The sequence below is a fragment of the Mus musculus genome, chromosome 9, assembly GCF_000001635.26.
Source record: "Mus musculus strain C57BL/6J chromosome 9, GRCm38.p6 C57BL/6J".
Classification (NCBI taxonomy): domain Eukaryota; kingdom Metazoa; phylum Chordata; class Mammalia; order Rodentia; family Muridae; genus Mus; species Mus musculus.
Window position 1 is genome coordinate 80,164,321 of NC_000075.6, and position 26,898 is coordinate 80,191,218.

The 26,898-nt window shown below is 42.2% G+C and overlaps 1 protein-coding gene across 12 annotated transcripts in view; it reads left to right on the forward strand.

Moving 5' to 3' along the window:
- Window positions 1-655: 655 nt before the first annotated feature.
- Window positions 656-26,898, forward strand: part of Myo6 (myosin VI) — a 146,754-nt gene continuing 120,511 nt past the window's right edge. For 5 of the 12 annotated variants that reach the window (XM_011242668.3, XM_017313191.1, XM_006510836.2 and 2 more), the window contains exon 1: window positions 659-909. The gene's annotated coding sequence lies outside the window, so the exon portion shown is untranslated. Of the gene's footprint in view, window positions 910-26,898 lie in introns of all 12 variants that reach the window. The other 7 variants (XM_011242667.1, XM_011242669.1, XM_006510835.3 and 4 more) reach the window with 3 other exon arrangements.

Consider the following 26,898-nt stretch of genomic DNA (forward strand, 5'->3'; position numbering starts at 1 on the left):
ATATCTGCATGGGAGGCTAGCCAGAGAAGAAAAAATTTTCTTCCGTGGTTCAATCCTCCAAGGGCTGAACAGGAAGTTGACGCAGGCAGGTGAGGAGCACGAGCCTAGATGGGCTGCGGTGCCACCCTTAATCCCCACAAGCGAGTTCCTCCGCAATTCGCCTGTCCCACTCTCAACTTTTCTTCAACTGACTCTTTGCTGTGGTCCCTCGCTGTGGCAGTGGAAACAACTACCACTGCGAGGTAGGGAATGTCATGAGGGGCTACCTGCAGCCCTTGGCTTGCAGGGATGCAGGGATGCGGTCGGAACCTGAGGCCCCGCCCTTCTCTTGCCCCACGCCATTAGGCCACGCCCCTACCCAGCACTCCTTCAACCACCCCCTTCCCCGGCGCCTCATGAGGTCCCGCCCCTCTCAACCCTAGCTCTTGAGGCCTCCCCTTCACAGCCGCCCCGGCGTTCCTTGACTTGAGGCCACGTCCCTCTGCTCCTTCATTCCCAAGACCCTACGCTTTGCGAGTCCTCCCTGTCCTGCTGCCTAGGACCCCGCCCCTCTCAGCCCTTCTGCCCCAAGACCCCGCCCCTTAGGCTGTTCCCGCCCACTGGCCAATGAAGACCCGCCCTTTCTTTAGCCGCCCCGCCCCGGTCCCACAAAATCCCGCCTCCGGCCCCGCCTCCCGCCCCCTTGGGCGCTCCGTAGCAGTGACGTGCGCAGGCTGGGCACTCTGCAGGGCTCTCTGGCCGGCGGGTGGAGACCGATCCGGGATCTGTCCCAGCAGGAAGCGTATCCCGGCCGCCGTCGTGCTGTCGTCTCCGGTGCTCGCTCTCGGCCGCGGTGTCGCGCTTGCCCTTCGCGCCCGCAGCCCGGCAGCCTCTCCACGGCCGCGACCCCTCGCGCACCTGCCTCGCCGGGTGAGTGTGGGCGCCTGCCCGCCTGCCTGTCCTCACCGCCTTGGCCTCTGCTCTGCCCGGCGCGGACTGGAGCTCTGGCTTCCCCTTCCCGGGCCAGCGGGGCTCCTGTCACCTGACGAGTCCCACCCGACACTGCAAGATAGTTTTATTTTCTCCTTTCGAAACACAGTGAAAAAGCTACACAGTCTAGTTTGTTGTCAGAGTAAAGATCAATTGATACCATTAATAATTTAGCTGTGTCGAAGAAGACCATGGTAGCATACTATAAAGCTGGAATTTTAGTTCCTAAGCGTTCTAGTATTTTGAGTGTGAGTTTTACGGATGTGTTGCTGAAAATAACTTTGTTATTTAATTCCAAATCGTCTTAAACTAATTAAAACGTGCTAGCTGTGGATTGTATTTTAAAATAGGAAATAATTTGATAAGGCCATTCTTAGATAATCTATGTCAGGAACTTTTACACAAAGATACATTTTATCCGGCATAAAGTATGTAGGGCAGAGCTGTTTAAATCCCAATGTGGAGATACTGCTGGAGCGCTACACAAACGCTGCTCCGATTTCATATGTGTTGAATAAAACTTTAGTTTGCTCTCGTGTTACAGTTGCAGGATTTTCGAATATAGTTAGTCAGCTTGAGACTTTTAACAGCCTTTGAGGCTCGGCTGTAACACCATAAAATCTGAGTCTTGAGCTTGGTGGTGGTCATGGTCCAAAGGTTGGCTGCGGAACAGCAGCATTTCTGTACAAATTAACTCGACTTCAAGACATCTTGGCTTGTGGTTTTCCAACTGGGAAATGTTTAGTGAAAAAAAAATTACCTTAGTGCTCTCTAGCATTAATTTTAGAAATGGCCACAAATGCTACAAGGGGGACAGAGGAAGCCCAGAAACAATGTAGTTCTTCAGAACAGCTCATTGACTTTTAAATGTCTGCCCATTTTCTGTGTTTGCAGTTGCACAGGAGTAAACAGGCACAGTGATAAATAGAAGTCATTTTAGTCTGATGCTCGTCGGCCTGTAGTGTTTTTATTTCGTGTGTGTGATCTGTTACCCATTTTTTTCCCTCTTCCTTTCAAGTTTTGTATTTGTTTTCAAAAGTTACTTGTAAAAGGCAGGGACAGAATACAACCCTTAAGAAAAGAGTATTGCGATTATACAGTTAAAAAGCCGTGGAGTATAGATTTTACATATGGTCTTTAGTACCTAGACACATGAGCAAGAAAAAGTGAACAACTATGATTTTTCATAGAAGCTACAACATATTAAAAACAAAGATGCAAATTATAGTCCATGGGACTTGTCCGAAAGGGATTTTCCCTTGTTTACACGATCAAATTTTAAAATAACAGTGGCCAGGAAATCGGAGAGAAGCCGAAGGCTCCTCGCTCATCCTGTTGTGACTTTGCCTGGCGTCTGTGGTGGATCACTTATTGTTTAGACAACTGGACTGTATCTGGGTTTTGAAAGGCCTTTAGATGGTTTTAAAGATTTCCACCATGCAAGGTCTGAATAAATCCATAAGAACTCCACATAAAAAACCATTCTCTAGTTTTTAACTTTCTCTTGGTATTCAAAACTCCACTTAGGGTACAGGATTGGGAGTGTAACTCAGTGGGTAAAGACCTTGCCTTGTGTGTGTGTGTGCGCGCGCGTGTGTGTGTGTGTGTGTGTGTGTGTGTGTGTGTGTGTGTGTGAGGCCCTGGGTACTGGAGTTTCATTTATATTATTATATATATTATATTAGAACATCTTATTTAAACATTGCAATTTGAAAAACACATTGCAATTTGAATAAATCTCACACAGTATAATGGTGATTCCCAGAAAGAGATACTTTGTTAACAGTTTATGAGCTGGCGATTTAGTAGTGATGTGACACACAAAAAAAACCCCTAAAGGTTTGATTTACAAAATAATATTCCAGGTTGACAGCCTTTCCTTTTATAGAGGAGAAAACAGAGGCTCAGAGAATGAATACTTGCTTGTAGCTTTGGAGGGGCAAAGTCCAGACTCTGAGTACACATGGAAGTCTCTGACAACAAAGCCTCTCTCCTCCTTTGCCCAGAAGTTGTCTTGATTTCGGTTTACTTGGTGAACTATTGAGAGCCCTTTGTAGGCCTGATCTGGAGATTAGGAGTCGGTACCCTAGGTAAACTGTGATAGGCCATGCATGGAGTCTAGAACGAACTGAGAATTCTGTCTTCTTTCTCAAGGCCTTGAGCAGTGACCCAATGCTTTGGCATCACGTCTGGAGTGGTTCCAGCATGTATTAAGTATTATGTGCTTTTCATTTTGATGGGTTTATAGGAATTAACACTGCAATCTAATCCTGGATTGATTTCATTGTAGCTGAGCAGTATATGATGTTTCTGGTCAGGATGGAACTTTGGTTTTTGTCCTTCAAATGAGCTAGATTGTTGCTCTTTAATACAGTAGCTGTCTTTTAAATGTTATTCAATTAGCTTTAACCTTAGGAGGGAAACATGCTTCAAGATTAAGATATCTAGGCCTGGGAGATGCTTAGCAGGTAAAAACACTTGTCTGGAACCCTGATGACCTTAGTTGGATACCTGGGTCTCAAGGAAACAACTTCTGTGAATTTGTCCTCTGACTACCCCACATAGGCCTTGGCATATAGCTATGAACAAATAGTTGTGCTTTAAGAAATAAAAAATAGTGGTGGTGGCGCACGCCTTTAATCCCAGCCCTTGGGAGGCAGAGGCAGGCTGATTTCTGAGTTCGAGGTCAGCCTGGTCTACAGAGTGAGTTCCAGGGCTATACAGAGAAACCCTGTCTCGAAAAAAAAAAAAAAAAAAAAGATTAAGACATCCGCCTACCTCTACCTCTTGAGTGCCAGAGCTTGCAGCTCTGCCCTTGCGTATGCAGTACAGGGAATGAAACCTGGTTCTGTGCTAGGTAGGCAGTTCATCAGGGGAACTATATCTTTAGCCTAGGACAGTTTGTTTGTTTGTTTGTTTATTGTGTGTATATAACTTGTGTGTGACCACACATGGCATATCTGTGAAAGTCAGAGGACAGTTTTGTGGAGTCAATTTTTGCCAAACTCAGGTCATCCTGTTGGCCTGGCAAGTGATTTTTTGTTTTGTTTTCAATCTGCTGAGCCATCTTGCTACCCCCCCCCCTCCCTGCTTTTTTGGGATAGGGTCTCACTATGTAGTGCAACCCTGACTGGTCCAGAACTCACAACCTGGCTGTCCTCTAACCCACAGGGTTACATTTACTTCTGTCTCTTGAGTGCTGGAATTAAAGGCATATACTACCACACCCAGCTTATACAGTGTGTTTTAATCAAAATGGTTCATGGCTTCTCAAAGAAAATTTACTTTATTAATTATTTACTTGTGTGTGTGTGTGTGCACATATGCATGTGTGCACATAAATATGAATGCCTGAAGAGGCCAGAAAAGGGTACCACACCCCATTTATCTTGAGCTATGGTTGGTTGTGAGCTGCTTGACTTGGGTGCTGGGAACCAAACTTGGGTCTTCTAGAAGAACAAGTGCTCTTAACCTGTGAGCTATCTCTCTAGCTCTCTCCTCTCTAGTGCTCTCTCTCTCTCTCTCTCTCTGTATATATATATATATATATGTGTGTGTGTGTGTGTGTGTGTGTGTGTGTGTGTGTATAAACTCAAGCTTCATGAGTATCCCTGAGCTGTAATTCACCTAATGGAATGAAATGGCAGAGCCCTTTTGGATAGATGTGTAGAAAAACACAGGGAAGGCTGAGCAGGGCCCACCTGGATAGGGATTTTTCTTATTGGAACTGCTAAGAGTTTGTATCCAAGGCTATTCATATTCTAATGTAAGTGAATAAAAAACCATCCAATGACTTAAATATGAATCATTAGCATTTGACTGTAACATGCTTTGTTTTTTCTTTCGGGAAGAGGTGAGAGTACAGATAATTGACAACTGATCCTAGTTAAATGACTTAAAAGTTCTGTTTTTTGAGGCTTTAGGTAATGTTTAGAAGTACCGAGATTTTTTGTGTTTACAGTAATATGCTTTTATTTGTTAGTTTTTTTTTAGTGGGCTGATGACCTTAAAGCATAAATATTAGTAAGCAATAACATAAAATTTTGAGAAATCACCACAAATCCACCAAAATTTTCTTTGTGAGTACTGAAGCCTAGGAAATAAAACCCAAAGCACAGCTGGGCGGTGGTGGCGCACACCTTTAATCCCAGCACTCGGGAGGCAGAGGCAGGCGGGTTTCTGAGTTCAAGGCCAGCCTGGTCTACAGAGTGAGTTCCAGGACAGCCAGGGCTACACAGAGAAACCCTGTCTCGAAAACAAACAACAACAACAAACCCCAAAGAATCCAACAACAAACAAAACAAAACAGAAACCCAAAGCGCAACTCTGGCATGTTTAGAAGTCTCGCTGGTGTTAAAAAGAGAGGAGATAATTGGCTGTGCAGAAGGCATGCGTCTGGTGAAACCAAAACACCGAAGCACATTCCTTCAGTGTATATTCATGCAGGGCGAACACGAGCACTCATGCTGACTAATGTGACCAGGGAAGCTCCCGGCAAAAACACAGGCATCTTTTGTGTGTGTGTGTTACATCACTTGTTATTGTGTTTGAAAGTACCCAGTGGTTGGAGAGATGGTTCATCAGTTAAGGGCACTTGTTCTTCCGGAAGACCAGAATTCCACTACCAGCATCCTTGTTGGGTGGCTTACGACCACCTGCAAATTCATCTCCAGGGGATTTAGTGTCTTCTAACCATTGCAGATATCCATACATGCCTAGCATGTACTCACACAGACACATACAAATAAATAAAAATATACATTTTTATTTTTAAATCAGCTGATTAACCCTTACCAGGTGAGCTCTTTGGTGTGGCAGAGTTTTTGTTATAATGGGGCTCTTTGGATCTGGGGATTAGCCGAGATTGTCAGGTATATAGGAAGATGGTTTGAAATGGAACATGTAAAATCTACACTGAGGTTCAGAGGCATGGGATTCAGTGGTATAGTCTTGTAGTTCAAGTACACGGGAGCCTGATGAAGCACAAAGATTGAACTCAGGCCATTGCAGCTAATTTGGGAAATAAGACAAGATCCCATCTTTAAAAAACAAAAACAAAAACAAAAAACAAATTAAAACCTCAAAAACAAAACAAACAAACAAACAAACAAAAATACCCTCCACCCCCAATGAGGTTTGAAATGTAGCTTAGTTGGCAGAGCCCTTGCCTGGGTTGTATGGAGTCCTGGGTTTGACCAGCACTGTATAAAGCTGGGTGTGGTAGCACCTGTCTGTAATGCCAACACTCAGGAGATAGAGGCAGGCAGGTCCCTTTGAGTCTCAGACTCGCCTTGGCCTTGTGAGATCCTTTCTTATCCCTCTCTCTCATTTCCCAGGTTAAAATCTGAAGGCGTTTATGTCAAAAGTGAATATCTTCCTTTCATATGTATGTATATGTGTGTGTGTGTGTGTGTGTGTGTATATATATATATATGTATATATATATACATATATATATATATATATATATATATATATATATATATATATATATATCTCCAAACAGACTTAAACATTTATAGGGAAATAATTTAGGTGTATTTTTCCCTTAAAACAACTTGATAAAACAGGCATGGCAAATTTATTCTTGTTTTACAGGTGTGAAAATAAAGATTAAAAAACTTTATCCATTATTACTGGAAGTTAACTAACTTGTTTAAGGCCAGGTAGTCCTTTAGAAGCATTTCTGAGGATGGGTTGTCTCTGTATTCCCAAAGTGGTGGGCTCTCCCTGGCAATATTTCTCTACCTCCTAGTGTTAGGACTAGTCTGCCAGCAAATAACTTACATTTTATAATACTTAAAATTCTGAAAAATCATTGTCATTAAACTTTGCTTCTGTTGTTGTTGTTTTAGACAGAATTTTGACATGTATCCAAGTTGGTCTTCAGCTTGCCACTCTCTTGCCTCAGTCCCTTGTGCTGGGATTACAGGTGTAATAAAACAAAAATTGTATGTTTTTATAATAAAAATAAAGAGAAATGTTCTGGAGAATTTTGAAACTAACATTTATTACTTAGTTTATTGGAGTTTATCTAATGGTTATGACTCTTTTGGCTAGGAAACATTAATGGTGTGTGTGTGTGTGTGTGTGTATGTATGATGGTTCCCTTATGCCTTAATTCATTTAAAAAATATGTGAGGGGCTGGAGAGCTGACTCAGCAGTTATGAGTACTCCCTGCATTTGTAGGGGACCTAAGTTCAGTTCCCAGCACCCAGATCAGCAGCTCCTTATGGACCTGCAGTTCCAGTTCTAGGAAATTCAGGGAATCTGTACACAAATGGCACACACACAGACACACATACAGACATAGACACACACACACAGACAGACACAGACACACACACACACACAGACACACACATACAGACACAGACATAGACACACACACACACACACATATCTTAAAACTCTTGAGTGTTTACTAGAGCTCAGGCACTGTTCTTGGTCCTGGGGATACAGTGATTACAGTAAGGCCAAGTCCTTGGGCCGAGTGACATTATATTGTTGTTTTGAATTAAGCTAATTATAGACTTTTCATTCCAGTATGTAATCAACAGGGCTGACTCTGACGTTGAGAAATATAGACAGTTGTCAAAGCAGTGTAATTTGAGGGCAACTGAAAGACTTATTTGCCCTAAAGTATTCTCCTTCTGGAGACGCCCAGCCTACCAGGGTATAGCACTGTTTCATCTCTGCTGCTCATAAATACCAGGATGTTTCATTACTCACCACAGTATCAGGACACAAGGCAGAGAAAATTAGTAGAGCCCAGGGCCCATGTGTTGGTGGAAGAGGAGTCAGTGTAATTACATTGTAGCTATTGCTTATTGTCCTTTTGCTGTGTGCTAGATACTATGCCACAAGAGTAATTGAGGCACGTTGGTTAGTCACAGTGTCACCACTGGGGCTTGGCATTGTGACTCATTTTACATATTGGGAAACTGAGACAGAGGCAAGGGGTTTGCTCAAGCTCCATCTGACGTTCGAATCGGGACAGTTGAATCCCTTGCAGTAGTTAGCGTCTAGTAGGTAGAGAGTATGTGGACAGAGTGCTTGTACAAATGCACTGACTTCCATTCTGGGCGTGGCAAAAGGTGGAAAGCCTTGGTGAAGGAGGAAGGTGGGGAGAGGCCAGAGGGATGGGAATGGGTGGGCAGATAGGAGGGCATTCCTTGATACCTGCTTGCCCCTTAGGGTTATGCCTTCCTGTGAAAACCCCGGGGCTTCCGATTCCGAAGAGCTTTTAAACATTAGTGCTTATGGGTCACCTTCACTGGGAAGAGACCATAGGCCCATCCAAGAGGTCTTGGTGTTTGCTAATCGTTAACTCAGTGTCAGATTAATTTGTTTAGGTTTCAGTCTTCTCATTGTAAAGTGGAGGCAATGGTGCTTGCTTGCCCCCTTTTTTTTTTAATTGACTTTACTTCTGATTCTTCAGGTGGCAGCAGTCCAGACACAATGGTTCAGAATGTCCACATGTTAATCATTGTCTCTCCTTTCTTTGGCCATGTGTGTCCTTTCATCCAACAAACAGAGAGAGAGAGAGAGAGAGAGAGAGAGAGAGAGAGAGAGAGAGAGAGAGAGAGCGCTAGAGACTTGGGTAGAATCTTGAAGATGGCCCCTGTTCATTTTGAAATTACCCTGAGAGCTGGTAAAAACACAAAGGAGGCGAGCGAGGGCAGGGCCCGATTGTCAGCCTTTAATAAGCTGGCCTTTGATTTACTGGCATACCAACATTTGAGAAGTGCTGGCTTAAAGCTTTCTTCCTCCTGCTCTTAGGAAGGGCTTCACCAGTGAAAGCAAGTGGTTTGGATTATGCAGGAGAGGTGGGGAAAAAGGAAGTGAAATATCCCCTACCAGAATCCTTTCACTGATCTTTCTTTTCTTTTCTTTTCTTTTCTTTTCTTTTCTTTTCTTTTCTTTTCTTTTCTTTTCTTTTCTTTTCTTTTCTTTTCTTTTCTTTTCTTTCTTTCTTTCCTTCCTTCCTTCCTTCCTTCCTTCTTTCTTTCTTTCTTTCTTTCTTTCTTTCTTTCTTTCTTTCTTTCTTTCTTTCTTTGCTTCCTCAAAGCTTATGACATTAATATTGAGTCAGGGCAGCGTGGTGTCAAATTTCATAACTAATTAGATTGTAATGACTTAGTTGCATTTAGAGTGAATTAGTATGTAACATCTAAACTGTTATAAAAATAGGAATGAAATATGCTTTATAGGTTGTAAGGAAAAAGAAAAACCTTAATTAGATTTCTTTCCTGTGGACTACTGAGTGAGCAGAGAGTGCTACTAGTCATAACACGAAAGAAGTACTAATAGGAAAGAGGATTTTCCTTCATGATGCAAATAACAGCAGTGCTTGCGGCAGTCAGGGAGCAAACAAGGGTAGCTAAGCATTGAGGAGCTAGCAACAGTGAGAAGGCCGCCGTTCTCCCGAGATCCCCAGGCCTGAGAGCTGCCCTGTGGAGGAGGGCCAGTGGGAGCTGTGGCTTTGAGGCAGAGCGAGAGGAAGGGAGGTGCCCTGGCTTCTGCCTTCAGGCCTTGGCCAGTGATTTCCATTGGCAGAACCCAGCTAGGGAGCTAAGTGATGCTCTCTGCAGGCCCATCCTCCCCAGAAGAGCAGAGGGTACAGCTGTGGGCGAGCAGATGGAGAAGAGCTAGGAGATTAATTAGAACCCCCGGGAATTTTCAGCATTCTCTCGGCGAACTTTAAATAGCTTGTTGCATTGTGATACATCTGTAAGATGCTTGGGACTACTTGTATATGACGTAATGAAGATAGCTTTTTCAGTTATTTAACAAAACTATCTATCTATCTATCAATCGATCAATCTATCATCATCAATCTGTATTATCCTAATAAGAAACATAATCTACATCTTTTAAAATATTTTATTAACATGTCATGGCTTTCTATGTCTGTTACATAATTTTCATTACAGGTAAATTTTCATCATTGGGTATTCTCTGTTTAGTTGAATAAATGGGTTTCAGGAAAGAAATACACCTTTAAATAACTAAACAACACATTATTTGCAAGCAAAATCCTTTGCAGTCTGAAGCTTGTATTTCTTCTTACCTGGTCCGTGTTTGTTTGCAGCAGGGTTTCCCTGTGTAGAGTGGTCTGTTCCAGAGCTCCTGGAGTTTCTTCCTCTGTGGGGGAGATTACAGGTGGGAGCTGTTGTGCCTGGCTTTACCTGGATTTTTTTTCTATTCTGGATGCGCATTCCAGCCTCACCAGGAAGTCTTATCTTTGTGTGTCCTGGAGATGATGAAACCAGGGCCCTCGTTAAGGACACTGTCGCCCCTAGTCAATCTTATTTCTAGAAAAATTTGTTACTTTGGATGCAAGGATGGAGGCTACTGGAGAACGTCTCTCTCCCTCCTTACAGAGGCAGTACAAAGGCTCTTAGGATACAGGTGATACCTCCTCTAAATAACAGGCCATTTCCCAGTTCCTTCCTTCTCTTGAGGGTTCCTCTGAAACAGAGAAAAGCTCTGTTCAACAGCCTTCAGAAAAAGAAGAGCCACTGCGTTAGGTATTTCTCATGCCGCCGTGACAGAACACCGGAGAAAAGCAACTTAAGTGGGTTCCTTAGTGGCTCACAGTTTGAGGGAGACATTCCATCGTGGGGAAGATGTGGTGGTGGGGGCCTGAGACAGCTGGTCACATTGCTTCTACAGTCAGGAAGCAGAGGGCTGAGTGTTGGTCCTCATCTGGCCTCTTCTGTTTCTCCTTTAAATTCTGCCTGAGACCTTTGCTGCCCTGTTCAGTGTGGGTTTCCCTCCTCTGGTAAACCTTTTGGAAATGTTTTCACAGACACACTCAGAAATGTGTCTTCTAGGTAATTATCAGTGAATTTATAAATTAAAAAAAAAGCTTTCCTTTCCTTTTATGAGTATGGGTGTGGGTGTCTGCATTTATTTCTGTGTACCACGTTCACTGTGTGCCCTGGAGCCAAACAGTTGTAAGCTACTATGTGGGTGCTGGGAGTCGAACCCTTGTTCTTTTGAGAGCAACACGATTCTTAGCCACTGAGCCATTTCTCCAACTCCCAATTTAGTCATGTTTAATGAAGGTTAGACATCATAACCATGTTGCTTAGTATTGAGCAAATTAATCAGACAGCTGGCTATGAGAAATAGATATATAAATTACACATTCAAATACGAATACAAATAAAGGATACCTCTGGCTGTAATTCCATAATTTGAGGTTTTAAAAAGAATGTTTTGTTTTTGTTTGCTTATTTGTTTTTCTTTTCCCTACAGACAGTGTGATCAAAATGAGTAGGGTTGGAATCAGTTACATTAGCACTGCTCTTTGGAATTGTATATTGCAATTGTAATTTGTAGATCTGAAAGGTTTTATTTTATTTTATTATTTTAAAGAGGCAAGTGTTTGTAACAACTTCTGAAAGTCTGTTTTATTTTTAAAAAATTAAAAAAAAATTGTCCTTATTTTGTTTGTGGGTGGAGTGTATGCAGGTATTCTAGTGTGTGTATGTATGTGTGGTCACCAGAGGACAACTTATAGGTGGGGCCCTGGGATCAAACTTAGATGGTCAGTCTAAGCCACAGGCACTTTTCCTAGTGAAACAGCCTTGTAGACCCATAGTGTTGATCTGAATTAGCATCCCCCAGGAGAGAATTGGTGGTATTGGTTTACAAACAGCTCTTTGAATTTTCCCGATTTAAGGACTGAGTTCAGAAAGAACTTTTCTTCTCTCGCGTTTGTTTATTTATTTATTAAATCAGACGGAGGGTTTGAGTTTTGGTTTGTGGGCACAGTTTGCTGTCTGCTGTCCTTTGGGGCTTCGTATTTGGCAAAGGAACAAAGAGCATGTGTGTGCTGGTGAGGACCCTATGTGCTCCTCTGCTTTTCCTGTTCATATTTGATCTTGGAGGTTAGAAGAACAAGATAGTCCAGCTGTCTATTACGATGGTGTTCTGACTCCAGACAGAACCAGGGCTTGTGTTGGCTACTGAGATGACAGAGGAAACAGATGAGCAAAAAGCATAAAGCCCATCACCAGTTATCCAAGTGGCTGATAGAGGAAGCCAATCTTCTCTTAAGAGAGATTTTTCTGTTGGGGAGGAAGAATTCAGAGATGTTAAGTGAATGAGTTTGACCTTATGACTAGACACCACACAAGTATTTTAAAACAGAGAGAAAATGTTTATTTCAACCAGAATTTGATATTCCATTTGGTAATACATTCTAATCTCCCTTTCCCTTTCCCTTCCCTTCCCTTCCCTTCCCTTCCCTTCCCTTCCCTTCCCTTCCCTTCCCTTCCCTTCCCTTCCCTTCCCTTCCCTTCCCTTCCCTTCCCTTCCCTTCCCCTTCCCTTCCTTCCTCTCCCCCTCCTCCCTCCCTCCCTCCCTCCCTCCCTCCCTCCCTCCCTCCCTCCCTCCCTCCCTCCCTCTCTCCCTCCCTCCCTCCCTCCCTGCCTCCCTCCCTTGCTTCTTTCCTTTTCCCCTCCTCCTTCTGTTTCAGCAGGGAAGGCTACATAGATTAGGAACTTAGAAATGAGCTGTTCATTTGGCAGTTTTATAATGGGCTGTTAAAAATAGAGGCTGTCCAGTGATGGCGTGCACGCTGTAGCCTGGGAAAGCAGGCCACTGTTTGCTAAAGGCTTGCTTCTGGATCTGGTCCAGGATGCATGGACTTCGGTCTTGCTCTTTAGATCTCTCATCTCCTTGGCATAGAATATTGAAATGGATCAACGTGCCCTTTTGAAGCAGAAGAACACACCAGCTGTATTACTTACCCAAAGGGAAGACTGTTGAGGCTCCGAGGTCAGCTTCAGGATATATGGTCAGCATGACCACACACTGCTCAGTGTCTGTCAGTGTGCTCGACGCCCGTGATTATGATTCCCATGGCTGCTGCCCACTTTCAGGTCCCAGGCCCCCCTTTGATAGCCATGTTCCTACTGGATCTGGAATTTCCCTCGCTTTTCCATTGCCTCCCAGCTCCAGCCTCCACTGCTAGATGGTGAGATAAGGGAGGCCCGGGCACCCAGCAACGGGGCCATTTCTCTCCAGGCTTGGTTTTATACATGCAATCCAAGCATCTCCTTTAAGCAATTGTTTGAATCGTTCTTGTGTATGAATGAAATGATAAATTCATTTATAATATTTGCTACTCTGAGGGACCTCTCACTTATTCCAGGGCTCTGTGGGGCTGACGAGATGGTTCTGCTGAGTGGGGAGAGGTGCTTGCTCTGCAGGCCTGGTGACCTGAGAGCAGGCCCTGGAGCCTGTGTGAGAAGGAAGGAGAGAACTGACTCACGGAGCACCCTGTGACTTGCACATAAACACCTGGCGCCTGAGCTCATCTCCCCAGATGATACATTTCAAAAAGGAGTGACTTATTTTGTAAGGGGAAGAATCCTTTTGAAAATAAGTCATTGTTTTCTGGACTATAATAATAAGTCCACTTTTCACACTTCATTTTTGTATAATCATAGTTCTACCTGTGTATACATTTGGTTTAAATGTGTCAAAGTGAAATTGGACCTCATTTCACATTACCAGTAAAGGATGGTTGGATGATAGTTTTACTTAAATGTTATTTGTTGATTATACACTAAAATGTATTTCAGTAGGCTTGTCTATGGTAAGAACACCTCTTTCAAATAATAGTTTGAGTTTCAGTATATAGCACAGTAACAAATTACGTTTGTCTTATAATATTCCTGAGTTTTGGGCCCATAAGATGGCTTAGTGGCACATGCCTTTAATCCTAGCACTTGGGAGGCAGGGGTAGGTAGATTTCTGAGTTCGAGGCCAGCCTGATCTACAGAGTGAGTTCCAGGACAGCCAGGGCTACACAGAGGAACCCTGTCTCAAAAAACAAAAACAAAAACAACAACAAAAAAAAGAAAGCTAGACATGAGTTCTTTTGATTTTTGGATTTTGCTTGGAAGAATAGGTTTCTGACCTCCATATGTTTAGGGTGTTATACCCTTACACACACACACACACACACACACACACACACACACACACACAAATATGTTAAATAGGCCAGGCATGGTGATGCTTGCCTGTAATTTCAGCAGTGAGGAGGCAGAGGTAGGTGGATCTCTGGAAGTTCAAGGCCAGCTTCATCTACATAGTGAGTTCTAGGATAGCTGGGATTATATAATAGAGACACCTTGTCTAAATAATAATAATAATAAATAATAATAATAGTGATAATACCAAAATCATTAAAAAACAAAACAAAACAAATAATAAGTAAAGCAAAAGTTTTAGGAAAGTCACGATGTGTAGAGTTCTGTTTATGCTAAAGCAATTGTTTCCCATGTCTGAAATGAATTTTTCTGAGAATGAATAAGTTTCAGAAGATAATTTATTCAAAGTTATTAGGTTAAAAAGCAAATAATCTGTTGTCTGGGCAAATAATCTGTTGTCTGGAACATGCTAACATGTGGTTGTGGGTAGAACATGGTCTGTCCCTCATATCATGTTAACGAGGCCTTGATCCCAGATTCTCTGCAGCCTGTATTCTGCCCTGAATACTTGACAATGCCTACTCTGTGAGCTGCTAATTAATAGATCCAGTGGCCCCATTTAGACTATGTTTTCTTCTGCCACTCTTGGCTGTTAGGGTGCCTGCCCCTCCTCCTGCCCTCTTGTTGGCTCTGACTTTGCCTGTTGATCCCCCACCCCCACCCTCCGTAATGCCACTCACTGTCTTGGCAGTCCACACTTGGCACTTGCTTCTCTCACCATCTTCTTGTCTTCCTCATGTTAACACCATTGTCCAAGCATCATCTCTAGCTACAATTTTCCAGGATTTAGTTCGGTATCATCGTACCAGTAAGACTGCTGAGTTCTTAAAGTTTTCCACAGTCTTTATGGATTTCTCTTCTGTTTCTTACATGGCACCACTCCTGTTGCAGAGCTCCTGTTCAGAATTTATGGCCACCCTTTCCGGCATCACTTGGTAGATTTCGCTGGGCACCCAGCACTGCTCTGCCCCTGGAAGACCTACCTTGGCTTCCACACCTGCTCATCTGAGTGCTGGCATCATGACTTCCCCTGCTGGCTTTGTCTCTGTGTCTTATCCTTAGAGGGTCTACATGTGGTGGAACTGATGTTAACAGTCTCCTGTCCCATATGGGTCTCCAGTGGCATCTCATCAATATTCTTCACAGTCCAAACTCTGGTTGGAGGATTTGCATTTGGGGGATGGCTATTGGTTGTCAGTTTGACACATCTGGGAAGAAGGAAACTCAGTTGATTAATTGCCCACATCAGATTGGCCCGTGGTCATTTTCCTGATTGCTAATATATGTAGGAGGACCCAGCCCAGTGTGGGCAGTATCATTCTTGATTATGTGATGAGCACTGTAAGAAAGGCAGCTGAAGGTGAGCCTGGGAGTAGCTCAGTAAGCAGCGTCCCTCCGTGGTTTCTGCTTCAATCTCCTGGTGGTCTCTGATCCTACGCTGACATGAACACACTGACTTCCCCAAGTTGCTTTGGGTCATGTCATTCCAGCAACAGAAAGCGAGCTAGAACAGGTTCCAAACCCTCTTTGTTTCTCTGTGACACCCCTGCCTGTGTGTGGTCTAGCCCTATGTCATGGACCTATTCCCCAGACATGTTATCTCTCCATTCTTACCCAGACTGATCCTTTGTTTGGAATGAGTCAGTCTTATCCATCTTTTAGGATTTGCTTGAATTAACTCTTTCAAAGTAGCCTTTTGAATTAGCTTAGTGGTACAGTGCCTTCCTAGGGTGTGGAAGGCCATGGTTAAATCCCCAGTATTTGAACCCCACCCCAATATCCTTTAAGAGTTTACATTTACATTATAATTATATTATGGCATCAATAATCATTATGCAACATATGTCTCCAATCACTCACACTCTTCCTAGGAGTCTTTTCCACTCATATAAATTATTGAAACTGTCATAAAGATTGCATCTGTAATATTCACTGTATTGGAAGTTAAAGCTTAGAAAATTTAGAATTATTAAATGTACTGAACTATGGGTAATAGAGTATATTGATGAAAATAGCATTTATGAAAATGACTTCTAAGACATGGAGGAGGTGACATTGTTTTCAACCTTAGTGAGTCTCTCTACTAGTTTAAGAGAGGCCAGCTAGGTATCACACATACTCAGACTCCCCATTGGCTGCAGCACGCTGTTTCAGTAAATGTACATTACAGCGTATGCACACTGCTGGGAAGGGGAGTGGCAGGAAGGGGAGAAAGGGGAGAGGAGAGGGGAGGAGGGGAGGGAAAAAAAAGGGGAAGGGAATATTATAATATAATATAAGAAAAGAAGAAGGGAAGGGAAGAGAAGGGAGGAAAGGGGAAGGGAAGGGAAGGGAAGGGAAGGGAAGGGAAGGGTCTTACCTCTTCAGATAATTTTTCCTTTTGATCCTTCATCAAAACCTAGCAAGTGCTAGCTCACACAGAACAGGGCTGCCCATCAGGCTGTTTGGACTCCATATACTCTATTCCCATAGGCTGATTGCATTGTGGATGATCATCTGGGAACAGGAGGTTCTACTGCATGATGTAGATTTTCTCAAGCTATGCTGTATGAACAATTGTTGTTCCCCTTCAGGGATACCTGCCTTTCACCAGTGCCGGGAAATACATCGACAAGCTTTACTCAGAACAAAGGGCAGGGAGGTGAAAGAGTTCTGAGGCTGCCAGGTCTCAAGGTTGACTGGGCATTGTAGGTCACTTTAATTTTGTCTAGTCACAATGGTGTTTCTTGAAATCAAGGGCAGTTCCTGATGCTCGACACTCAAAACATTCGCACTAGGCCTTTCCTCAGTGCACATGTGCCTCTGCTTCCTTCCCAGTTCACTCCACAGAGTAGTAGACACAGGTCAGGATATGACAACACGAGTTGTCACTGCTTCACCGAGGTCATTCTTACACGGAGCGTGCTTGCTTTCTTGTCTCTACATGCCAACCACTGTGGGGGCCACTGCCTTGCCAACAGCTCCAGGAGTTTTAGCCACCACACCTGCTACACCATTATTTCAGAGGGAACCACAGGGAAGGAAGCCTGAGTGCTAATGGTATTATGAGAATTTACAGTTTGACTTTGCTGACTTGAGGATGCCTCCTCAACAGAATCCCTGCTCTACACCATTAACGGCTTGGATTGTCATTGTGCTCAGAATTCGTGAAGACCAGCTGCGTAGTCCACCTTGTCAGTGGAACTACACCTTGCCCAGAGCTTACTTCAGTTCCTCCTAAGAGGTAGGAGCTGCAAGCTTAGAGTGGATTGATGAGGACCGGCGGTCCAGATGGAGACACACACACACACACACACACACACACACACATACACACACAACCTCAGAGTTCATTTGTTTCCTATAAGAATTGTGCAGTTAAAATATTTTGAGGCAAGTAACTGTAATCTCAGTACTTAGGAGGCTGAGGCAGGAGGATTGCTGTGAGTTCAAGAACAGCCTGGGCTACAGAGTCCAGAATCTTATCTCAGAAAACAAAACTAGAAAAAAATTTAGAGGTAAATTCAGACACATTTTTTTATTATGACTTCCTTCCTGGACTGTAAGTAGATAGTGTCCAATTCCTTATGGGAAAGGCTTTTGATCTCTCTTATCTAGAACTAGAAGGTCAATGTCTACTTTCTTCCACCTCCATCTAGATGATGTGAATAGCTTGCTGTCATCAGGTGAAAGACCGGGAAACTGAGATAATTGGAAGTTTAAGGCATAACCTTTATTTCACAAAACACCAGTGTATACCCTAGTAAAAGCAAGCATCAGCAATTGGGCATTTAAGAGAGATGCATATGACTATACATAAAAGTGAAAATTATTTTGATGTTGGATATTTAACTCAGTGACTCACCAGGGCTAAGCATTCCACTACTCTCCTTTCACTGAGTGTTTTTAAGAAAGAACTTCCTTTTTAAAGATTTATTTTTATTTATGTATGTGTGTGTGTGTAGAGACACACACACACACACACATAGAGAGAGAGAGAGAGAGAGAGAGAGAGAGAGAGAGAGAGATAGTGCTCAGAGCTTGTATGCCTATGGAGAGCAATCAGAAGAGGCCACAGGTCCCTTGGAGATGGAGTTACAGGTAGTTGTGAGCTGATGTGGGTGCTGGGAATTGTAGAAAATGAGCCCAGCCCCTCCCCAATGGGTGATCCTGTCTTGCGCAGGTCTTTGCAGGTGTCAAGAGCTACTGTGAGTTCAGTAGAACAATCTCCACAGCTCCCTTTTCTTTATAATTATTTTTGTTTCTCATGGATTAATTTGAATGAAATCTTAGATATCATAAAATTTCATCATTCATAAACATTTTATTTTCTTAGGAGATGTTATGTAAAACTTTTTTCCTCACTCTTCTCTTTCCTTTAAGCTGTCATGTGTTAAAGTTTTACTGCTAGCTGTCAATTCTCTAAGACTTTCAAAATGATTGTTGTAATACCCATTTCATGCTGTTGAAATTAGTAGTCAGTAAAAGCTGCATGTGTATTTTATGTGTATCTGTATATATATGCATGCATATAATCCTAAAAATTGATGAATTCAAAAGAAGTTATTAAGTTATACATGATATGTATGCTTGAGTATATGAAGACTCAGGCACACCTGTATTGCAAGGCAGATCAAAATAATCTTAATGCTACATATTTTATGTGGAATAATCATAAACACAGCATCTTCAAATTAGCAACCTTGAGAAGTATGTCAAGCTGACCAATCGAGCACTGCTTTGTAACGTGGCTTTTCCAACATGACAGATACCTTCTGATAAGGTCATATGTCAACTGAAGTTCTCTCTCAACACACATGGACTGCATTGCTGCAAAAGCAGTGTGCATTAAAACAGTATAAGACATGATGAATATCCACAGGTAATAGCTGGCATCCAACTGTCCTTGAGTCTGCTTTTCACTTCCCGTCTATGTATCATCACGGTATCAGAGCAACTTGAAAGTTTGAGACAAAAGGCAACAAGTCCTGTACGCTCCCCCAGCTTGGCATGCACGCTCATTTGTTTTGGCTAAAGTATTTATATTGAGGTTTCTTCCTCAGTTCGTTGTGTGCTGTTGTATCGCTTGTACTTCAAGCTAGCCTCGAACTCACTATGTCATTGGAGCTAGCCTTGGATCCTGACCCTTCCCTCCATCTGCCATGCACTACCATACTCAACCAAATGCTATATGATTCTTCAAGTGAGACACTGAAGCTTTAATACTGAGTAGAAAAATAAAAAGAAATGAAATAGCCCAGCACTCGGGAGGCAGAGGCAGGCGGATTTCTGAGTTCCAGGCCAGCCTGGTCTACAAAGTGAGTTCCAGGACAGCCAGAGCTATACAGAGAAACCCTGTCTTGAAAAACAAAACAAAAAACAAAAAAACAAAACAAAACAAAACAAAAAAACAAAAAAAGAAATAGCAACAACTACTTTTACCAATCCTGATATAAATTAGAAACTATTCATAGTATATAGTTTGGAGTTGGAGGTGTAGTTCAGTGGTTAAGAGCACTTGCTGTTCTTGCACAGGACCTGGGGCTGATTATGGAACATCACCCGTGTGCTAGCCCATAACCATCGCATAGCCCAAGTTCCAGGGATCCACATGCATGCAAGCAAAACATACAAATATACATACATACATACATACATACATACATACATACATACATACAAACTAAAATGAATAAGGATGACTTTATTCCAATGTAGTACATTTTTAGTGCATAACCTTTGTTTTAGAAGACCTCAGAGTGCACCCTGGTAAGAATAGACATCATCTTTTGGGAGATGTAATCATGCCTGAAAGCAAACATTAATTGAAAAGAATAACATGATTTATAAGTCCCATCCCTAAAAATCGGATGGAATCGCTTTTCATCAAAAGAGGTGAATTTACTTGCTCAACCATGCTATTGTCAGCCTATATATGTATATTATGTATATCTGCTACGAAAAGGCAGGCAGACTGCTGCCTTGTGTGCTTTCTGTTGTTGTTTCTCTTTGAGGCAGGACCATGTTCATTACCCTTGGCTGGCCCTCGAGCTTTCTGTGGAGAATAATTGGCCAGGCCGGAGAGCCAGCTGCTCCTGCAGGCTGAGTGCTGGGAATAAGATGTGCACCAACCACCAGGCTTGGCCTTTTAAAAAAATCTTTAGTTTTAGAATATATGATTTCAGTAATGTGGTCTAGTTGGATATGAATTGATTATGAAAATTTTTCTTTATTTTAAAAAGTAGAGTCTCCTTATAGCTATATAAATCAATTATTTAGACTGTCAAAGGATTGACTTTGGGAATGAGCAAAGGGTAAAAGCAAAGGATTACTCTACAATATATGAGATACTTTGCAGTAGATCATCATAAATGCTGTAGAGAGATATATTTGAAGACATAAATAATTTTCTTTTTCATGTTGGTAAAGGTTTATGTATTTTTGTTTGTATGTCATAATTTATCTTGTAAAGTATCCCTATACCTTGCTTTTTTTGGTTTTTCGAGACAGGGCTTCTCTGTATAGCCCTGGCTGTCTTGGAACTCACTTCTTAGAGCAGGCTGGCCTGGAACTCAGAAATCCGCCTGCCTCTGCTTCCCGAGTGCTGGGATTAAAGGCGTACGCCACCACGCCCGGCTTACCTTGTGTTTTATAAACGTTTTTTGATAACTGTTGGTAGCATAATTGAAAAATGGCTGGTTTTCATGGGTTTAACTTTACAGATTATTTGATGTCAAACTTACAAGTCAGCTGAGTCTTGATGCATGATAGGGGTCTAGTGTTGTTGACAAGATAGCATAGATGGCATTCCTTAGGAGATAGGTGGAAGCCAGGCTTGGGGGTGCCACACAACTGTACTCCCTGCACTTGGGAGCCAGACACAGGCTTATCTTCTATGAGTTCCAGGCCACCTTGAGCCACACACTTGAGTCTCTGTCTCAGAAAACAAAACAAACCAACAAACAAAAGAAACAAAACAAAACAAAACAAAACAAAAACCAAACCCCAAATTCAACCCAACCCAATCCAACCCAAACCAAACCAAACAAAATCCTACCAACCCCCCAATACGAAAAACCAAAAACCAAAAATAAAAAAAATTTCCCAAAACCCAAAAAACCTCAAAACAAAAAACCAACCAATCAAACAAAATGAAGTCAATGTCGATAAGAAGTTACAAAGCACATGCATTCAAGTTGCAGTGTTTGTCCTTACAGACAGTTCCTTATAGAAGAATTCCTTTAATGGGGCCTACACTCATGAGTCCGTCTGGTCTGCTGAGAGGATCATACTGGTATGTGTCTCATCTGTCTGCTCCACTTTCTCGGCAACTTTTAGATAGGTTCAAACAGCTATGGTCTGCTCATTTGAACACATGACAGACACTTTCTCCACATGTTTTGTATCTTTCAACTTAAAAACCCCAAAGCAATGTTTATTGGTTGTTTTCAAAGAAATCATTCCTATATTTTGCATGATTGACATAGTAGGTGGCATTTAGCAACATGGCTATTGTGGTTGTTAAGTTTGTCAACTAGACGGGTGGGGAGTGGGGGAGTGGCGGGTGGGGGTGGGAGTGGGAAATCACCATGGAGACAAGCCTCTGGCATGCTCCTGTGGGATTATCTGGATTATATTAACGGGACTGGGAAGCCACACCTTTCCATGAGTGTGTGTGTGTGTGGGTCCATCCTGAATAAAAGGAAAAAGACAAAAACAAAAAGAAAAAACAGAGCTGAGGACAAGTGATTATCTTGTTTTGCTTCCTGATTGTGGTTGCTATGCAACCAGCTGCCTCAAGCTCCTGCCTCAGTGAATTCCTCACCTAGATGGACCTGACCCTCAAACTAGATAAGCCCCTTCCCTCCCTCGATCCCTCCCTCCCTCCCTTCTTCCCTCCCTCCCTCCCTCCCTCCCTCGCTCCCTCCCTCCCTCCCTTCCTTTTGTCGGGTATTGTGTCCTAGCAACAAAGAAAGTGACCAGTCCAGGCACAATTGAGGTGCAGCTGGCCAGCATGCACTGCATTTGCCATTTCGGGTCTGTTTGGTTTTCTTTTTGATAGCAAAATCTCTAATTTGAAATGAAGAGATAAATAAAAGGGTTCTTTGTTGAATCTACTAAAGTGTGTAGTTTCTGATCCAAGAAGTTGATTCATGAGCAACAAGGGCAGGACAGAGTGTCTTTTACCTTGGGATGTATTCTTCAGAGATGTAAATTCCTCAGAGCTATAAGACCATTCTTTGTCATTAAAATTTAAAGAGAAAATAGCATACAAAGATAGATTCTGAACAGTTACAAACAATAACAGATCTGCTAGCCTGCTAGCCACACTCAAGTGCTTCATATATAGATAAACATGCACTCATAAATAAATAAATAATTCTTGTAAAACAGACTCATCAAGTGTCCACCCTCCTGATCTTCCCATTTTGAATGAGGGAACACAAAGTCTTTACTTTTTCCTCCAATAGAAATGAGAATTTGGAGCGACTTTCTGTACTCACTGTCTGGATGTGAGCACAATAGAATTCACACTTCTGCTGTCATAGGGCAGAGGACAGGTGCTGGGTTGCCATGGCTGTACTACACTCAGTCCCAACCATGTTAGCCCTTTCTTAGGTGTCCTTGTGTAATGCCAGCATGTGGGGTAGGGTCGCTGCTTCCCTTCCCGTCTTGCTTTCTGCTCTTGCCTTTGCCCTTGGCGCTACCAGGAACCCGTGCATGGCAACCGAGAACTGCGCCACACGACCCAGCTTTCCCCAGTGCTGGTGCTGCCACCAGGGTCATGTGTGCCAATCAGTGCTCTACCGTGTACTGTGCTCCAAGCTCTTAGAACCGCAAACTTCCTGTCAAGTATCAGCAAAACTGTTGGTGACCAGGATGTTTAAAAGGTTCAGGTTTTGTAAATAGCTCATATTCCAACCCTTATCAATTATCTCCCCACCCCTGAAACTGTAAATTCAAACGATCCTCTTGGTATAACACTCCTGAGGAATGTAACAAACCTTCAGTAATAACTGGTAATTATCAAAACGTGTTGTCTACTGAAAGAGTTAAAAAAATAGACCATATTTCATGTTGGAAATGAAAGGATTATTAACATTATTCATAAGGTACACTCAGATCAGAACATTAGAGTAGATGCATACCCTGGCAATGTGGCGAAGAATGGTCTTGAACTCCTGACTCCTTGACTTTTTGCAGTGCTGGGATTACAGCCATGTGCCATTACACCTGATTTCCGCATTTGGAGGCTATGTAGACCTGCCTGGCTTAGAACCTGCATTGTGGATCAGGATGGCCTTAAACTCACAGATATGTCTTCCAAGTTCTGGGATTAAAGGTGTAAGCCACCATACTTGGATAGCTCTGCTATTGTTTTAAATTTTAAATGTTGTTTTACTTTTTCAGGTTTCCTTATTGGGTTCTAGATGCATAAAGGTTTTGCCTATATATATCTCTATCTATCTGTGTGTGCCACATGCTTGACTAGTGCCCACAGAGGTTAGAGAAGCATGTTGAATTTCCTGTGTGGGTGCTAGGAACTAAGCCCAGGTCCAAGAACATGATGTGTTCTTAACTGCAGAGCCACTCCCCTGCTTCTGCTGTTTTTATCTGGAACTCTTGATGTGGTATTTCTGTAACTTTTTTTAAAATACTTGTTCATAAAAGTTCTTTATGTCTGACCTGTAGATATGGGCTACAATAGTCACATTGGTGAACATATATAGTCAGACCTGACCTTATATAACCAAATGTATTTTAAATTATTTACACAGATTAAAATTACATTAATTAACTAATTAATGTGCGTGTGTATGTATGTGTGCATGCATGAGTGTCATGGCGCAGGTGTGGAGCTCAGAGGATAATTTTGCAGGATTCCGTTCTCTCACTGTAAATCCTGGGGATTAAACTCAGGTCAGCAGGCATCACAAAGTGTCTTTACTTACTGATCTCACATTTTAAAATTCCTGTTCACATATTTGTTGGTGGACATTATTTTGCTTACATCAGTAACCTTATTTAGATAAAGTCATTATCTTTATAAAAACATCTCCGTTTTGACTGCTTAGATCTTACTGTAAAGAAACAGTTTGTTTTAAGGTGTTCTGAACCTTACCAATGAGTTCTTAGTGAGTACTTACTGCTCTGTGAGAAATGCTGGCCAGGAAGTGGCTAAAACAAGATCACGTGGCAGAGCGCAGCCCTAATCCAGATAAACTGGAGCCTGAATCCATAACGTGAGGGAAATCAGTTCTGAAGGAGTTTTGGGGTGCAGTCATCTGTGGGTGGGCGGAGTTACCTTTGTCTTTTCAGTAGGAGAGAGAAAGAGAATCAAGGGATTTTCTGCTTGATTGCATTGTTTTTTTCTACCAAGCAGGCACTAGGACATCATGAATTTTAAAGGGACCAATGCTGTATTGGACCTTTAAAGAAATGCTAGAAGCCTGTGTTGTTGTTTTGGCTGGTGCTGTAGCCCAGGACCTTCTGAGTGCTGGTGTATAGCTATCCTACTGAAGTATTCTAGTCCAAAAAAAGTACTAAAATACTATGAACTATGTTTGTGATGTTGTAATTTTAAGTACCTCTTTCATCAGATTGGATTTTTAAATAGATTTACTAAATGTTTTAAAGATTTATTTTTTACTCAGTTGTATGTTCAAGTGTCTGCCTGAATCTATGTGCAGAGGCTGGAAGAGGCTGTCACATCCCTCAGAAATGGAGTTTCAGGGAGTCATGATCTGCCATGGGGTGCTGGGGACTTAACGGGTCATCTGCAAAAGCTGAGTCATGTCTCCAGCTTCAGATGATGAGTCTTTAAAATCTTCAACCCCATGAAGTAAGAAGTCCCCTTCTTCTGAGTGGTAACATTCCAGGATCCCAAAGGGATACCTGAAACTACATAAACAAACTCCATATAACCAAAAAGAAGTGAGTATTTGTGGCCCCTGAGACAGCTCCACAGGTCTTGATGTGTGCTGCCAAGACTGACAACTGAGTTTCATTCTGGGATCTATATGTTGGAAGATGAGAACTGAATCCCAAGTTATCCTCAGACCTCCATATGCCTGTGGCATGTGTACCTACACACAAGCATATATCCTGTTCTGGATGGTTTTATGTTAGCATGATACAAGATAGAGTCATTTTGGAAGAGGAAACCCCAGTTGAGAAAGTGCCACGGGATTGTCCTATGGCCCATAATGTGGATGTGGGAAGTTCTACCCCTGGGCTGGTGATCTGGGTGCAGTAAGAAAGCAGGCTGAGCAAGCCATGAGGGAGGAACCAGTAAGCCGCAGCACTCCATGGTCTCAGCTTCAGTTTCAGCACTCCATGGTCTCAGCTTCAGTTTCTGCCACCAGCTTCTTGTATTGAGTTCCTGCCCTGATTTCACCTGAATGATGGACTGTAAGTTGTAAAATGAAACAAATCCTTTCCTCCTCTCTAAGTTGCTTTTGGTCATAGTGTTTTATCACAGCAATAGAAATCCCAACCAAGACATACACATACACACACACATAGACACATAGACACACAGATACACAGACACACACAGACACACACACACACACACACACACACACACACGCACGCACACAGAGAGAGAGAGAGAGAGAGAACGAGAGAGAGAGAGTGAGAGAGAGAGAGAGAGAGAAAGAAAGAAAGAAATAAAATAGTGTAATAAAAAAGAATATTTAGTAATTTTATGTAGAGATAATTACAGGCTTTTGTGTGGCCTTAAAATGAAATGCATTTTCATGTTTGTACTGGCTAGTTTTGTGTATCAACTTGACACAGCTGTAGTTATCACAGAGAAAGGAGCTTCAGTTGAGAAAATGCCTCCAAGAGATCCAATTGTAAGGCATTTTCTCAATTAGTGATCAAGGGGGAAAGGCCCCTTGTGGGTGGTACCATCTCTGGGCTGGTAGTCTTGGTTCTATATGAGAGTAGGCTGAGCAAGCCAGTAAGGAACATCCCTCCATGGCTTCTGCATCTTGACCTGTTTGAGTTCCAGTCCTGACTTCCTTGGTGATGAGCAGCAGTATGGAATTGTAAGCTGAATAAACCCTTTCCTCTCCAACTTGTTCTTGGTCATGATGTTTGTGCAGGAATAGAAACCCTGACTAAGACAATCTTGGATTATATTTACTCTTATGTAAAGAAGAGATACTGTCTTTAGAATGCTTCTAGAACACCTTCCTACATTTATTCATTACTTAAAGAACTGTGTAGTTGAAAATATAGCTGTAGCTCAAAGCAAATATGTTTTTGTTGAGATGTTATTTATCTCTTATCTCTCACAAGTAATATAAATATTTAATTTTTACATAATAAAAATGGTTATGAATTTTGTTTTTTCATCATTAAACAAATTTGAAAACATAATATTTGCCTCTCAAGTAGGTTTAATGGATTTATTAAATCTATTTATTAAATAAATTTATTAAATAGTAGCTCTTTACTAATGTAAATAATTTTAATTTTTAATGGACTCCCATAAACAGCAGTGTGAATATCTTTTATTTTTGACATCTCCCCCATGCTTTCTTAAAACCTTTTAAAATGTTTATTTACTTATTTGTCTGTTTATGGGCATGCACATGCAATGTGTGTATGTGGAGTCAAAGGATAATTTGTTGGAGTTGATTCTTTGCTTTCGCCATGTGCGTCCTGGGGCTTGACCTGAGCTCATCTGGCCAGGCAGCAAATGTCTTTTCTTGCTGAGCCATTCTCTAGCCTCCACGCCTTTCTTTATTGATAATTTTCTTTGATGATTTTATACACACACACACACATACATACATACATACATACATATATACATACACACACACATACATACATACATACATATATACATACGTGCATACGTACGTACCTACGTTCTGGTCATGCTCGCCCCTTGCCCTTCTCCATCCTCTTCCCATT